The sequence below is a fragment of the Protopterus annectens genome, chromosome 2.part0 (genome assembly GCF_019279795.1).
Source record: "Protopterus annectens isolate FY-2018-M chromosome 2.part0, PAN1.0, whole genome shotgun sequence".
Classification (NCBI taxonomy): domain Eukaryota; kingdom Metazoa; phylum Chordata; order Ceratodontiformes; family Protopteridae; genus Protopterus; species Protopterus annectens.
In genome coordinates, this window is record NC_056728.1 from 1,124,351,252 (window position 1) to 1,124,365,944 (window position 14,693).

The 14,693-nt window shown below is 41.8% G+C and overlaps 1 protein-coding gene across 2 annotated transcripts in view; it reads right to left on the bottom strand.

Moving 5' to 3' along the window:
* TRMT10A (tRNA methyltransferase 10A) overlaps positions 1-14,693 on the bottom strand; it is a 457,277-nt gene that overhangs the window by 1,460 nt on the left and 441,124 nt on the right. The gene's annotated exons all lie outside the window — the stretch shown is intronic.

A 14,693-nucleotide genomic window follows, 5' to 3' on the forward strand; every position in this document is an offset into this window, starting at 1 on the left:
GATCTTCCTATTAAAATCCTAAAAAACTAACGTAACCCAATCAGCAGAAAAACGTACATAGCAGGATCACTGCTATGGTTGCTGTTAAACAATCGCATACAGCAATATCCAGAAATCACAACCCATAAAACTACTGACTCATGAAAAATAATTCACAAAATAAAACTATATGGTCTAAGACTGCCAGGCGTTTTTACGACCCTAAGTCTCAGATTGGTTACTCGTGAGGGGTGTTCGATTGGTGGGTATTTTAAAGGTTTGATTAGTGGTAGGTAGATATTTTTTAGCTCTGATTGGTGTTAGTAAGCAGATCTCTAATCTGGCTGGATCGTTTTTGAGCAATAAGCAGTAATTGTTACATCTGTGATATCACTCATGGTAGATGTGGTTTATTGTTTTTGATAAGTTAGTTGTCATGCATAGTACACTCTTTTGGTTCATGGATGTAAGTCCAATTATTAGCATTTAAAAATAGTTTTTAAGTCTATTGACTAATTGTTTTGAGATATGATTGGTCATGTTTTAATGGTTGTTTCTATTTAAGCATTAACTGGGACTGTGTTTTTAATTAGCTGATGAAGCGACGATAGTCGCAAAAGCGCTTACCGTTTTTATTTTATTTTGTAATAAAAGTTTCTCCATTTCCTTTGCAACAGTGGTGTTGTACGGTTTACAACTTCCAAACACTGTTGTGGTTGGTGCCAGTAGTCCGTTTCTACATAAAAAGCATCTAACCTGCCCCCCAGGGTTACAGTCTGAGTGTAATAAATGGATAATTCCCAAGTTCTAACTCTCCAAAAATACAAGTTTATCCTAGTCACCCCATTACACTCTATCCAGAAATCCCTCTTTACTTCAACATCCACACACATAAAAACAGAATTAGTAAACCATATACATGTCATTAGCTGTGACAACCGATGGCAACTTGAAATATGACTACCATGCAAAAGATGCAGTAGTAGTAATAAAAAAAAAAAAAAAACCATAAAAAAAAAAAAAAAAAAACTGGTATTCTTGACAGCATTAAGCCTTACCTAACAGATATTAGTGGAAAGTACAGTGCTTCAGTATTCTTCTTTCCGACTCTCCTCTATGTTGCGCCCATTTTCATAAATCTTCAGGCAACCTCAACCAATCTCCTTGAGCAATGTTATAACAAAGTGGCCATATTTGCTGCTAACGTGACATATAAATCTCCACACACTGTAGCAGCTACACTGGGTAGAACTGCCTCAATTCTTGACTCTATTCCAACTACCTCTCACACACAATCTTATTCATAAACCTCAAAAATGCCCCATCCTAATTCACACCCTTCAACACTGAAAAAGTTGAAGGGCAAAACCCCAGGCTGTGCTGGATTGTTTGTGTGTGTGTGTGTATATACATACACTATATCTCCATACACACACACACACACACACACACACACACACACACATATATATATATATATATATATATATATGCACACACACACACACACACACAAACACAAATACCATTCAAAGAAAAAAATTTTTTAGCAGAAGGATGGAAGTAAAAGTGTGTGAAATGAAACCAAGACAATTATATGAAAATATAATAGTAAAAACGTATGGAGAAGAAGAATACCAACTACAAAATAAAAACTTCTTTAAAAAATAATAACTATAGCTGGAAAGAACCACACTGACACTGAACGATTATTAAGCACTTTTGTTCATCTTAGTTAAATAGAACTTTATCAGAATACAGAAAAATCAGTAGTCTTCAATTTAAATATGATACATGCAGTAAGATGAAGATAGTAGCCAATAAGTTATTTACAGGCAATACAAACAGTCCAATGAACTTGCTAAGCAACAATGTTTGCATAGAAATTGCATAAATAATCAGAAAGAAATACAACTCTAGTTTGGTACCTATGTCTGTAATGGACACAGGCAACATGTAAATGGTTCATCTCCCAGGCCCTGCTTGCACTTACCAAGGGTATCAGAACTTGTCAGAGATTTGAAATGCATGACTGTGCTTAAAAAGGCCCTTGTGGTTGCTAGCCTAATAAATACCTATGAACTAAATATATTTTGTTTACATCTGCCATCATAACAATAGAAAGAAAGAAAAACAATGAACAAAATTCAGTATACTATACATAATGTAGTCATATTAACCATCTTGAAAGTAAATGCAACATTTTCAAAATGAATAAATACAGAAGATATTCCTGAGCAAGAAAACATTTAAGTGTTAATAGTACAGACTCTTCACCAGTACATCCTCAAATTCATTAAGACATGGAGAAAATTAATCTTAAAGTTCCCTTGTGAATGGGTTTATTTTCTATTTGCATCACACAGCCGAAATGTTCTACTCACCCCATTACTCTCTCTGATAATTCACAAAATTTGCTAAAGCATCTTCACTTTGTAAAACCTGAGACTCCATTACAAGACATGAGGCCCACCTGCCACCGAGGACACTTTAAAAGAAGTTGGATAATGAATGTATATAAATTAAAGGTCATGTGCAAAGTTTTTGTTTTTTACTGTTTCTTTTCACTGTAACTATGCTCTCATCATGAACAGTGGGTGTTTTAATACTACAACATGCACTGTTTGCTTCAGTAAATTTAGCAGAACTACACATTTTAAATTTAATACACTTGTGTTTGCATTTAATGAATGCTGTGCAGCTGTCCAAGTACTTCTTGATTTCATGCCATCTGGTGGCGCTTTCTGATGATGCAATTGTGGGGACAGTTGTTGTGGGTAAGCTTCTTTACTGTAATCTGCAGCAGAGTTCAACACTAAGCGACACAGAATATAGCATAATCTATCGGCTACACACAGTCAATAAAAGTAATAAGTGACTATATGCAGTCATCTTGAAGAAAAATGTAACAAAAGCAAGATGGAACAGGATAAGGCTCCTAAGTAAACTGTGTATCTCTTGGCATACAATTAAACAGATGTAATAAATAACCGTCTATCCTGGCACAATCATTTTTAGGAAGAAAACTAGTAGCATGTGAATCATCTCAATGAAATTATTATAGTAAATTGCATTTGTGTGCGTTATATATTGAATGGATTAGAGGTGGAATGAAAGCTGTTGGAATTATCTGTGCATTTGTGTTGGCTTGTGTAAAGATTACCTCTTCAAACTTACCACACACTATGCAGACATTGACATGTCATACATGGGAATGTCTTCATCCAGTGGTGTTATCACAACAAATGATCTTTGAAGTTATCTCTGTAACAGCAAAGCTACCTTCTCACATCTCCATAACAGAATGCATACAATTACTTACCGTTCTTTACTTTTTTAACCTTTTATTTTTATTATATTATTTCTTAATTAAGGAAAACAATTTAACACAATTCCATTTACCTATGTCAGACATATGGTATAAAGAACTAAGGAAGGTGCCTAACAGCACTGGGTTAATAAGAGTGACTTGTGCACTTACCAACATTCTATGGAACACTAGCACAGGTTGAACATGATGTTATACGGAATGTGTCAGGCATTTAAAAATCTAACCAGGATGAAGACAGGGTACGTGGGTAAAACCCTAACGTTACCATTTACTATTGCAGTGACCTTCTCCAAAGAATATAGTGCAGTTATGGTTAAATATACTTGCCACAACTGTAAATATTTGAACAACAAGTATTACATTACATTCAAAGAAAGCAGGCAGTTACAGATCCCATCCCTGTACTGTACATTTCACCTTGCGAAGGTCTGCTGTATGTCAAAGTCAATGCAGTGAGACAACTACTTAGGATGTAACTGCTCATTGACTGGGACCTTTCTTTTCCAGTCTTAAAAAGTGCAAAAGTTGATCAGGCTTTCTAATATTTGGAGCTTCCATTGCATAACACCTGCATAGCTCCAAGAGGAGTTAATGGTGCCCTTCCTCATTCTGACTGCTTGCATAAAAGACTGGCAGCTCGACAAAGTGTTGAAGGACCACTGTTGTCTCTACTTTGCAAAGAAAATAGAGTTAGTCTTTCATGATGCTCTCAATAGCAGATGATAAATAATGGTTTCAAACATTAGGACCTGCAACTTTGAAATGTTTATACCAGGTGCAACAGTTTTAAGTGCCTTCTGGGAAAGACATTTCAGTTCTGCATAATGAGCAGGTTCATATGAGGGTAATGTCAGTTTTTTCAACACAAGTCCCATACTGGGAAAGTGTGCCTTTTTGGTGGGTCTTTGATGTAAAACCTCTTTACAAAAGGCCATGGCAACTGAATGTACTACAGCTTGAAGAAAAAGTGGTGAACAAAAAACATATTACAGCTACATGGACCTCAAATGAAGAATAGCCCAAGCTGAAATCTAATAAACATAAATAATCCAGCACTCTTGAGATAGCACAACTCAGGCTGTCTAGACCACATCCACTTCTAGGTTCAAGTTTTTCTTCTATTACCTCTCTTTGCCCATTTATGTAACACACTATGTATTGGTTTGCTTCTTTCAATGGGTAAGTGACCAAAAGTACAGTTGTGTACACTTACCATAAATGTAGATGTTAGAGTGTATTCACTGTTGCAGTCATTACACTTGGGTTATCCTGCTGGCCGGCTACCCTCAATCGGCCTGAATTCCAAAGTCCAGGTCCAGCATTGATTGCTGTCGCCTCTTCCCTGACGTCAGAGAGCCAGGGGTATAAAAGATGCAGCCGACGCCATTTTCTTCAGTTTTTCTTGCCCCAGATGTCAGGTGTCCCCAAAAGGGTAAGCTAAAAAATATGCCAATAAAACATGCATGCAGCAAAATAAACTATACCTTCATCTATAAGCAAATACACCACATAGGTTGTATAGATTAGAGAAGTGCAGATAAGTTCCAGCAAAGAGATGGTGGATGGGTAACCTGGACTGCAACAGTGAATACACTCGAACATCTACATTTATGGTAAGTGTACACAACTGTACTATGTTCTTCGTGTTTCACTGTTGCAGTCATTACACTTGGGTTGAATCCCAAAGCTATGGTTGGGAGGCTGGAGCTAATATAGCATAAGGAGCGGCTATGAGGTCCTGCAGAACTGCAGTGGCAAAGCCTGCCCTGGATTTAGAGTAGAGTGGTAGATGATAGTGCTTTGTAAAGGTGTGCACTGAACTCCAGGTAGCAACCTCTAAAATGTTTTTGGTTGGTACTCCCCTGAGGAAGGCTGCTGAAGCGGCTGCTGCTCTGGTTGAATCTGGCCTAATGCCCTTAGGCACTGGCTTGCCATGTTGTGAATAGCAGAAATGAATGCAGTGGCCTATCCACTTAGAAATAGTCTGCTTTGAGATAACCTTTCCTTGTGATCCTGTAGCATATGCCACTAGTAGTTGCTCCGTCTTTCTGAAAGCTTTGGTTCTGTTCAAGTAGAAGCGTAGTTGTCTGTGTATGTCCAAATAATGCAAAATTCTCTCTCCCTTATTCTGTGGGTTTGGATAGAAAGTAGGCAGATGAATAGCTTGGTTAAGGGCCACACTGGACACTACCTTAGGCATAAATGTCGGGTTTGTCCTCAGAGAAACCCTGTCAAGATAATAAATGATAAAAGGTTCCACAGCCATGAGTGCCTGTAGCTCTGAGACTCGTCTTGCAGAAGTTATTGCTAGGAGCAGAGCTGTTTTCCAAGATAAAAACTTTTGGCTCCTCTGAGGTACTGCCTTAACAAAGTATGAGAAAAGATTGGCGGCTCTGTATTGTAATGAGCCGAAATGGCAGAGGCATGAATTTTAATTGATGAAAAGGATAGGCCTTTGTCCAGCATCTCAGTTAAGTATTGCAAAATCTGAAGAATATTTGGTACAGCTGTGTCAATTCCTTCTGCCTGGTTCCAAGCACAGAATCTCTTCCATTTTCCAGTGTAAGATTTTCTGGTACTAGGCCTTCTGGCCTCCAAAATGACATCCATCACAGCTTTAGTGAGAGGCGCGTTTTGTATGACTACATTATCTGCCATGCTGCCAGATTTAAGGTCTTTAGCTGGCTGTGCAGGATCTGATTGTTTTATTGGGATAGTAGATGAGGTATTTGAGGCAAGGTCCAAGCCGGCCATTTAGACAAGTTCCTTAGAATTGGATACCAGTACTGGCGAGGCCAGTCTGGGGCAATCAGTATCATCTTTGGCTTCTCTTGTCTGACCTTTAGGAGTACCTTGGGGAGGAGAGGCAGTGGAGGAAAGGCATATACTGCTAAGTTTTTCCAGCTGAAAGATAGGGCATCCACTTTCCATGCTTGTCTGTGATAAGTCCTTGTGCAGAATCTTTTTAGTTGGTAGTTGTGAGGAGAGGCAAATAGATCTATGTCCGGGCATCCCCATTTCCTTGTTATCATGCTGAAGACTTGTGGATCCAATTTCCACTCGTGGGGATCCAGGAGGTTTCTGCTTAGTTCGTCTGCCAGAGTATTTATCTTTCCTGGCAGGAATTGTGCCTGCAGATGTACTTGGTAAGTCAATGCTGTGTCCCACAAAGTCATGGCTAGTCTGCAAAGGGGATAGGAATGAGTGCCTCCCTGCTTGTTTATATACCACATGACCTTGGTGTTGTCTGTCTTTATCAGTAGTTGTCCTGGATGAAGTAGGTCCTTGAAGGCTGTCAGGGCATTCTGAACAGCTAGCATCTCTTTTTGATTGATATGTAGATGCATTTGGTTTGCAGACCATGTGCCTTGAATACACCGTCCTGCCATGTGGGCCCCCCAGGCATAATCTGATGCATCCGTTGTTAATGTTTGCCTGGCTGGGGGTAAAGTGAATAGCTGCCCCTTGTTCTGGTGACAAGCCTTCGCCCACCATCAAAACTCCTGTTGCAGGCAGGGAATGAGAGTAATAATTGTTTCCAGACTGTGGCAATGTTGTGTCCAAACACTTTTTAGGTACCATTGAAGTTTCCTCATGCAGTTTCGCATATGGAATTAGCAGAATGCAGGATGCCATGAAGCCCAAAGCCTGCAGAATTGTTCTTGCAGATAACTGGACCTTTGTTGCTAACAGGTTGAAATAGGTAGTCAGTTGTCTGTTTGTCTGGCGTGAGATAAGCCATCTGGGCAGTTGTATTTAAGCTTGCACCCAGGAATATTATCTCTTGAGAGGGTACTAGTTTTGATTTCTTTTCGTTGACTGTGTACCCTAGGTCTGTTAGAAATCTCGTTACAAACGCCAGATGCTGTAGTAGAATGTCCTTGTTCTCTGCTTGAATGAGGCAGTCATCCAAGTAAGGACATATTTGTATTCCTCTGTCTGCAGAATGCAATTACTGGTGCCAGGCACTTTGTGAAGACCCTGGGTGTAGAAGATAAGCCAAAGGGCAGTGCAGAGAATTGGAAGTGCATTGAGCCAGCTTTGACTCTGAGGTATCTTCTGCATGTTAGTCTGATTGGGACATGCAGGTATGCCTCTTTTAGGTCTAAAGTCACAAGCCAAGCCTTCTTGCCCAGCATGGGCAGAAGTTGCTATAGAGTCAACATTTTGAATTTTGGTATATCCAGAAATGTGTTTAGAATAGATAGGTCCAGTATTGGTCTCCAGGTCTTGTCCTTTCTTTGGACCAAGAAAAGTCTTGAATAAAATCCTTGTCCCTGCTCTTGCTCTGGTACATGTTGAATGACCCTCATGTCCATGAGGGATGAGACTTGCTTTTGTGCCTCTGCCCATTGATGTTTTGGCAGGTCTGGCCAACCACTTGTCCTTGGCAGGGTATGGAAGTAAAACTTGTAGCCTTGTGACACTATATCTAGGACCCATTTGTCCTGGGTTATTATGTGCCAATTTTGAGAAAAAAGTGCTAGTTTTCCCCCTAAAGGTACTGCCAGAAGATAAGTGCTTGGTGCAGGCAGGGGGAAGTCATTGGGACTGTTTCCTGTATGGCTGTGATTTGTCTTCTCCACTTCTGAGTTAGAAGCACCCCATTGTTTAGACCTGTATGAACCTTGGGGCTGGGATCTGCCTCTTGGGCGTCTGTATCTGCCCCTTTGTGGTCTGTCTGACACTGGAAAGGACCAATTCTTTGTAGGCCAGTGTCTGATAAATCTAGGAGGCTGTACCTGTAAGAAATCCTTAACCGTTTGCATAGATTTAGCTTTGTCCTCCATTTTCTTTAACACCTCTTCTGCTTTAACACCAAACAAGGTATCATGCTGTAATGGAGCATCTAATAATTTTGCTTTGACATGATCAGGCAGATTTTGTTCCTTTAACCAAGCATGCCTCCTGATGACAGAACCCGTAACAGCAGCCCTGCAGCAGGCCTCCAAAGAATCAAAACCACACTGCAAAGTATGCTTTCCAACTTGCTCAGCTGGATGCAATAAATCCTGCATTTCTTTGTTTTCTGCACATTCAGAATTTATCAACATTTTCTGTTTAAGCAGTGACATAATATATTGCTGATATTTGAGCATATGAAACTGACAATTTAAAGCTCTTATAGCCAAGGTAGCAGAAGTGTAAATCTTTTTTCCCCATCTGTCCAATGCCCTAGAATCCCTGTCTGAGGGGGTAGGGTTTTTGCAGCGAAAGCCTTGACCCCTTTGGGACCCTGAGAGATTGTTTCTGGGTCAGCAGCAGGGTTTTTGAAAAGGAATTTATGAGAGTCAGGAACCCTGTAGTACCTGTCCGGCTTAACAGGAGCTGGAGGTAAGGAGTCAGGGGTCAGACTGGACTCTGAAAATACATCATCTACAATGTCTAACACAGGTGGAATAGCTAGAGGCCTGTGTTGTGGTAGTAAAAGGAAGTCACTGAGCCTTTTCTTAGATTCTGAAAAATCTTGGCTCTCCCAGTGAAAATGCTCTCTCATGGTATGCAAGGTTTCCCCAAAAGAGTAATCCTCAGGAGGAGAGGCTGAAGGTATAGATTCTTCAGCATCAGAATCCTCATAGGGAGGAAGAGAGTATTCCTGATCAGAAGAGGAATCAGATGAAATGGAAACCTGATTTGAACATTCATATTCTGTCTCTTGCCTAGGCCTTTTATCAGGTGGGGGATGGGAACCCCTGATCAAAGTAATTAAGTCTTCGGCCATTTTGAGCATCTGTTTTTTGGGCATGGAGGCCTATCCATGAGGCTGTTGTACTTGTTTCTTTGTCTTTAAAGGTGCTTTAGTCTTTGCCTTTGAAGCTGAAGTCGTTTTAATGTATAATTGAGTAGGTCTGAAAACACCCTCAGAAGCCGATGCCTGCTCAGCGGCTCCAGACCCATCTAAGGAAATAGTCTCCGAAGGTCCAATACCTTGATCTTCCAAGCAGCCTAGTCAACTCCACGTGGGAGTCGTTAGCGGCCTGCGGATCTAAAGTAGCAGGCGTCAGAGGCTGCGAAAGTGCCTCACTGAGAACCGGCGACTGGCTTAGAAGAAGCCTCGTCGGTTTTGGACCTCGGATGCCTGTCCTTTTCTTTTTCTTTGCGTTTCTTGTGAATTCCGGTAGTCGGATGGCTATCCGATGACATTGTATAATTAAATCTTCTGCCAAAATATTGTAATGCAAAATCATACAGACGCTTAATAGTGCGTTGGTTAAATCTAGCACAAAACCGACAACTAGCAACGTCGTGGTCAGGGCCTAGGCAAGGAATACAGTAAGAATGAAAGTCCTTATGAGGTATTTGCTTCCCACAAGAAATGCAATTATTAACTTTTTCTGACATCGGTCTGGAGCAAGAAAAAAGTTTCCCCAATGGGGTACTTAGCTTTTGATGAAGACTTTGGATCCGAAATTCGAACACGAAAATTTCAGGAGTCGGCTGACTGGCACTTGCGAACTGCTTATGCTTCGGGCACCGCGCGGCAAGAAAGACTGAAGAAAATGGCGTCGGCTGCATCTTTTATACCCCTGGCACTCTGACATCAGGGAAGAGGCGACAGCAACCGACGCCGGACCTAGACTTTGGAATTCAGGCCGACTGAGGGTAGCCTGCCAGCAGGATAACCCTAGTGTAATGACTGCAACAGTGAAACATGAAGAACATTTACTCAAAAGTCTCCCTACAGATATGACTTGGGCCCAAAGGGCAAAATGCACTGAAGGAGAATAACAGACAATTTGTACAAGTGCACACACTTCAAGACACTATTTTAAGACTCACCAAATCAATAAATCTGGAATTAAGCAATAGGATGGTGATGACTATGTAAAATGATATTCAAAAGTATAAATACACCAACATGCATTTCCCCACCACTCAACTGATCTATTTTATTCCTCCATTAGGAGCACATCTAAGCCCATTTTCCCTGACCAAGGTGCAAACCCTATGACTCATTCTTGCCTTGTTTGAAATGGGAGCCTTTCTATCAGCCATTCAGTCTGCCAGGAGATAAGTTTGCAGGTTAGATTGAGCAGCTTGTGATCATCAAAGGTAAATATTACGTTAGCTGCCCTTGCAGACTATTTAAAGCCTAGCCAATTTCCTTTCAAAGGTGAGATTTAAACCATGTATTTTATGTTTCTGAGGCAAACACCTTAGCCATTGCACCAACCTCCAACAAAGTTATATTTGCAGGTTCATAGGTAATTAATTGGCTAACAACTGCAAGGGGCCTTTTTAAGCCTAACCGTGCTTCCGAGGAATCAAACCCTGTACCTTGTGTCCATGAGGTAACACCGTAACCATTACTCTAATAAACATCCCTTCATTCTTGTATTCTTTTGTGACCTCTGTTACTTGTACAGACACTAAGTGACACATTTTTTTTTAGAATTACCTTAACCATTACACCATCCCCCCAACCATATTGATAGCTGAATTAGCGCACACACACAGACGCACACTCATGTTGACTGCTGTCAGAGTAGAAGCTCTACCTATCTAGTTACACAATCTAGAGAACAGAGTATTTAAAGCTAATGTCAATCATGTGGAATACCCAGCATGCAATGCCCTTTCCTGAACATGGTAGGAATTTTCACATTCTCTGCTCCCAGAGGGCATGTGTGTGCTACTACACATGCCAACCCCTTACCACTGTTTGCAAAGTCAGCCAGCTCACACAGCTGCAGCTACTTACCCCTCAACTCTTACAGGTGTCAGCACTGTAAAGAGCTCAACCACCTTCCTCCCCCAGGATGAGTGAACCAGTGTCTCCCCACTCTTCCTCTCTCCCATCTAACTTCTTGTAGACCTATACTACTAAAACTGAATATGGTCATTTTGGTCATAGCCAGGGGCCTTATCCTTCTACACCATGAGCTGGGCCCTATGCTAACATGTATTTTGGCACACAAATAGAAAGAGATTTATTTGTACCTCTTAAGCACTTATATTCCTTTGAGAGATGCTATCTGTACTTTCTTTTGAAGCTGCAGTGATTTTATTTCTAATATGACAAGAAGGTAATTCTAAAAAGTGTGAAAAGGTTTTGAGAAAGACCTTTCACCTTGAGAAAATCTAGCTTGAAGTTGTCCTTGTTCAGAGGAGGAATTACAGACTTTTACCTGGAATGCCTTAATATCCTGGCAACTACACATCCACTTACTTTGGCATTAGCGTAAGCTCAGGTTCTGAGATTTTACAAATGGAAGGGTGCTAGTTGCTGTTTCAGATTCCACTTCAAGTCATCAGGTAACAGCAAATAAACATACCTTTTTCCATATTAATAAATATACAATCAGTTACTAAGTGCATTGTGGTTCATGTTCCATTACATGCTCTGAAGCTATGTTCATAGGTTCATACTAGGCTATCTGCCCTAGGGCATTTATAAGCCTAGCCAGAGTGTGTTTGGCTTTTGCCACCCATTTTAAATTAATTTTGCTATGCCCTTTTTCGAGGTTAGTATACTGTGCTTCTGTCTAACAGTGACACAGAAGGGATAACCGGGGTAAACCTACGATCTCCCACCCACTCATCAAGATTTCTCTTGAAGAGAGTCAGTGAGGGACTCTGCCTAACCTGGACTGGGATTTTATTCCAGAGTGAAGGGAGCCTCTGGGTTATGAATCTGTCTCTCCAGCATGTCCTATTTATTTCAGTGCTGAGGTTCAAGTCTCTCGAGCGCATGGCTCGATGGGATTTGGATTTTCTGAGGTGCAGCATGTCCATTAATTCCGGGTTGGACATTGCTTTATACGTCAGGCACAGATCGCCTCTGAGCAAGCAGTATGCCACTGAGTAGAGCTGGAGTTTCTTTAACCGGGCAGCATATGGCATCTGTTTGAGCCCTTTGATCCTCTTGGTGAGGTACTTTTGGGGTCTTTCAGTTACTGCAGGTGTCTGGTAAGGTACATCCCAAAAGGGACATTGTACTCAATTATGGGCCTGATGAGGGATGAGTAAAGAGGCACAATGACCTCCCCCTGATCTAGATGTGAATCCCTTCATGATTAGGTAGGCTATATAAAATGTTTTTCTAACCACTTTGGCCACGTGGTTGTCAAATAAGAGATTGCTATCAACTTGGGTCCCCAGGTCCCTAATTACTTCTTCTGTACTTAATGGATTACCACCTATGTGGTAATTTGTGGGCACTTTGTTTTTGCCAAAGGGGATGACTATACACTTTTTGGCGTTTAGCTTGAGGCCATGGCTCTGGCACCAGTTGTCTGTTTCTATGAGGCCCTTTTGAAGGATGCTTGTGTTGGCTGGAGAGTCGATTATGGTGCCCAGTTTGCAGTCATCTGCGAACTTGGTCAGCCACAGTCCTTCCGTGTTGGGTTGTACCTCCAAGAAATATATACTGAACAAGAGAGGTCCCAAGACTGAGCCTTGTGGGATGCCACTTGTAACTGGTTTGGAGTCTGACATGGCTCCAGCAATTCTAACCATGTGGGTTCTGTCCTTGAGCCAGTTTGCAACCCATCTAGTGACATAAGGGTGTATATTTAAGCTGGTGAGCTTATCTATAATGCCCAAGTGGGGTATTGTATCGAAGGCTTTTGCGAGGTCCAGGTAGGCTGTGTGGACCACCTTCCCCTCGTCAATGGCCTTGGTGACTGTTTCAAAGAAATCGACCAGGTTTAAGAGGCAGGATCTGCCCTTAACAAAGCCGAACTGGGTAGGATCCAGTGTCTGTAGGTCCCCAGTATCTTTATTTATGAGGTCCATGATGATCCTTTCCATAGCTTTGCAGACCAAGCTAGTCAGGCTTATGGGGCGATAGTTTCCAGGATCCATTGAGGCACCACCTTTGTGGAGAGGGACCACTGTTGCTGTACGCCACTCTTTGGGTACATATCCTGTAGTAAGACTGAGATTGAACAGTAGTTTTATGTTTGGGTTTAGCTCTTCTTGGAGTTCATGTAGGATGCAGCCTGGGACACCGTCTGGTCCCATTGATGCTGTGTTTTTTGCTTTGGAGAGGGCGGCTCTTACCTGAGCATCTGAGATGTCAGGGGGACAGCACTCTGCTGGGATAGATATTTGCCCTTTTGGGGGGGGGGTTGCGCTGAACCTGTCAGCTAGGATGTTGGCAATGTCTGTGGGTTTGATGTATTTTTTGTCATTTTGGACTAATTCTGAGCATATCTGGGAATTCCCACCCAGGTTCCTAACATAACTAAAGAAAGCCTTGTGATTATCCTTAGTGTCCTGTGCAATTTTTCTCTCGAAGCTGGCCTTAGATGATTTTATGAGTGCCCGTAGTTTTTTGCTAATACTGATCAGAGATGCCTTCCCTTTTTGGGATTTTGCTCTATCATGTAGTAGCTTCCCTCCTTCTATTGTATAGTTTGTTTATGGCTGGGGTCCACCAGACAGGACGTCTGCTTTTGGAGGATTGGGTCTTGGTTTTATTTGGGATTGCATGATCCATGCATTCCTGAAGGTGTTCATAGAATGCGTTTATAAAGGATTCTGTGGTCTGGGCCATATTTTCCACAGACCTGGGAGCTTTGAAGGATTCCACCTCGGTTTTGAGGAGTGTGAAATTTGCTTTAGAGAAGTTTTTCACTGTGGTTTTCTGGGCAGGGGGTGAGGTCGGGATGTGAATATCCAGTGAGATTAGTTTATGGTCTGATCTTACCAGTGAGAGATACACTTCTGGTCTGGAGCATAGAGTCCCCATGTTGGGGATGATCAGGTCCAGTATGTTTTCCCCTCTTGTGGGAGTGGTAACAAGTTGTTCCATAGCATTTGAGTTTATAAATTCTAGGAACCTTTGGGCTAGGGTGTTGGAGCTAGAGTAATGCTCCCAGTCTATGTTTGGGTAGTTGAAGTCGCCCAATATAATGGTGTTTGGAGAGACCTTCATATTTTCCAGTGTTCTCAGGAAGGCCGAGTGGGGTTCCTTGGTTTGGGAGGGTGGTCTGTAGCAGGCTATAAACTGGAAGGCAGTTTTACCCACTGTTAGTTGCACATGGATAGTCTCTGATGCTTCGTGCTGTGCCACCAACCTGGAGGTGTGGGTATCTTTGACAAATATTGATACTCCCCCCTCCTTTTGTGGTTCGGTCCAAGTTTTGGGGCCGAAAAGCATGGTATGAGGTATAACCTGGTAGTGCTGGGGTGCTATCGGGAGCCTTGAACCAGGTTTCTGTTACTGCACAGATATCAATGTTCTCCATGCTAAGGAGAGTTTCGAGTGCGTGCATCTTGAGGTTTAGACTTCTGGCGTTGAGTAGCATTACTCTTAGTTTCTTATCCCTTGTGATACCTATGGAGGTGGGTTTGTCTTTTGAGCCTTGCCTAAAAAAGGCACTATGGGGGTAGCAAGAGCCTTTGCCAATATCCGAAAGCCCAGGGGTGACAGGTG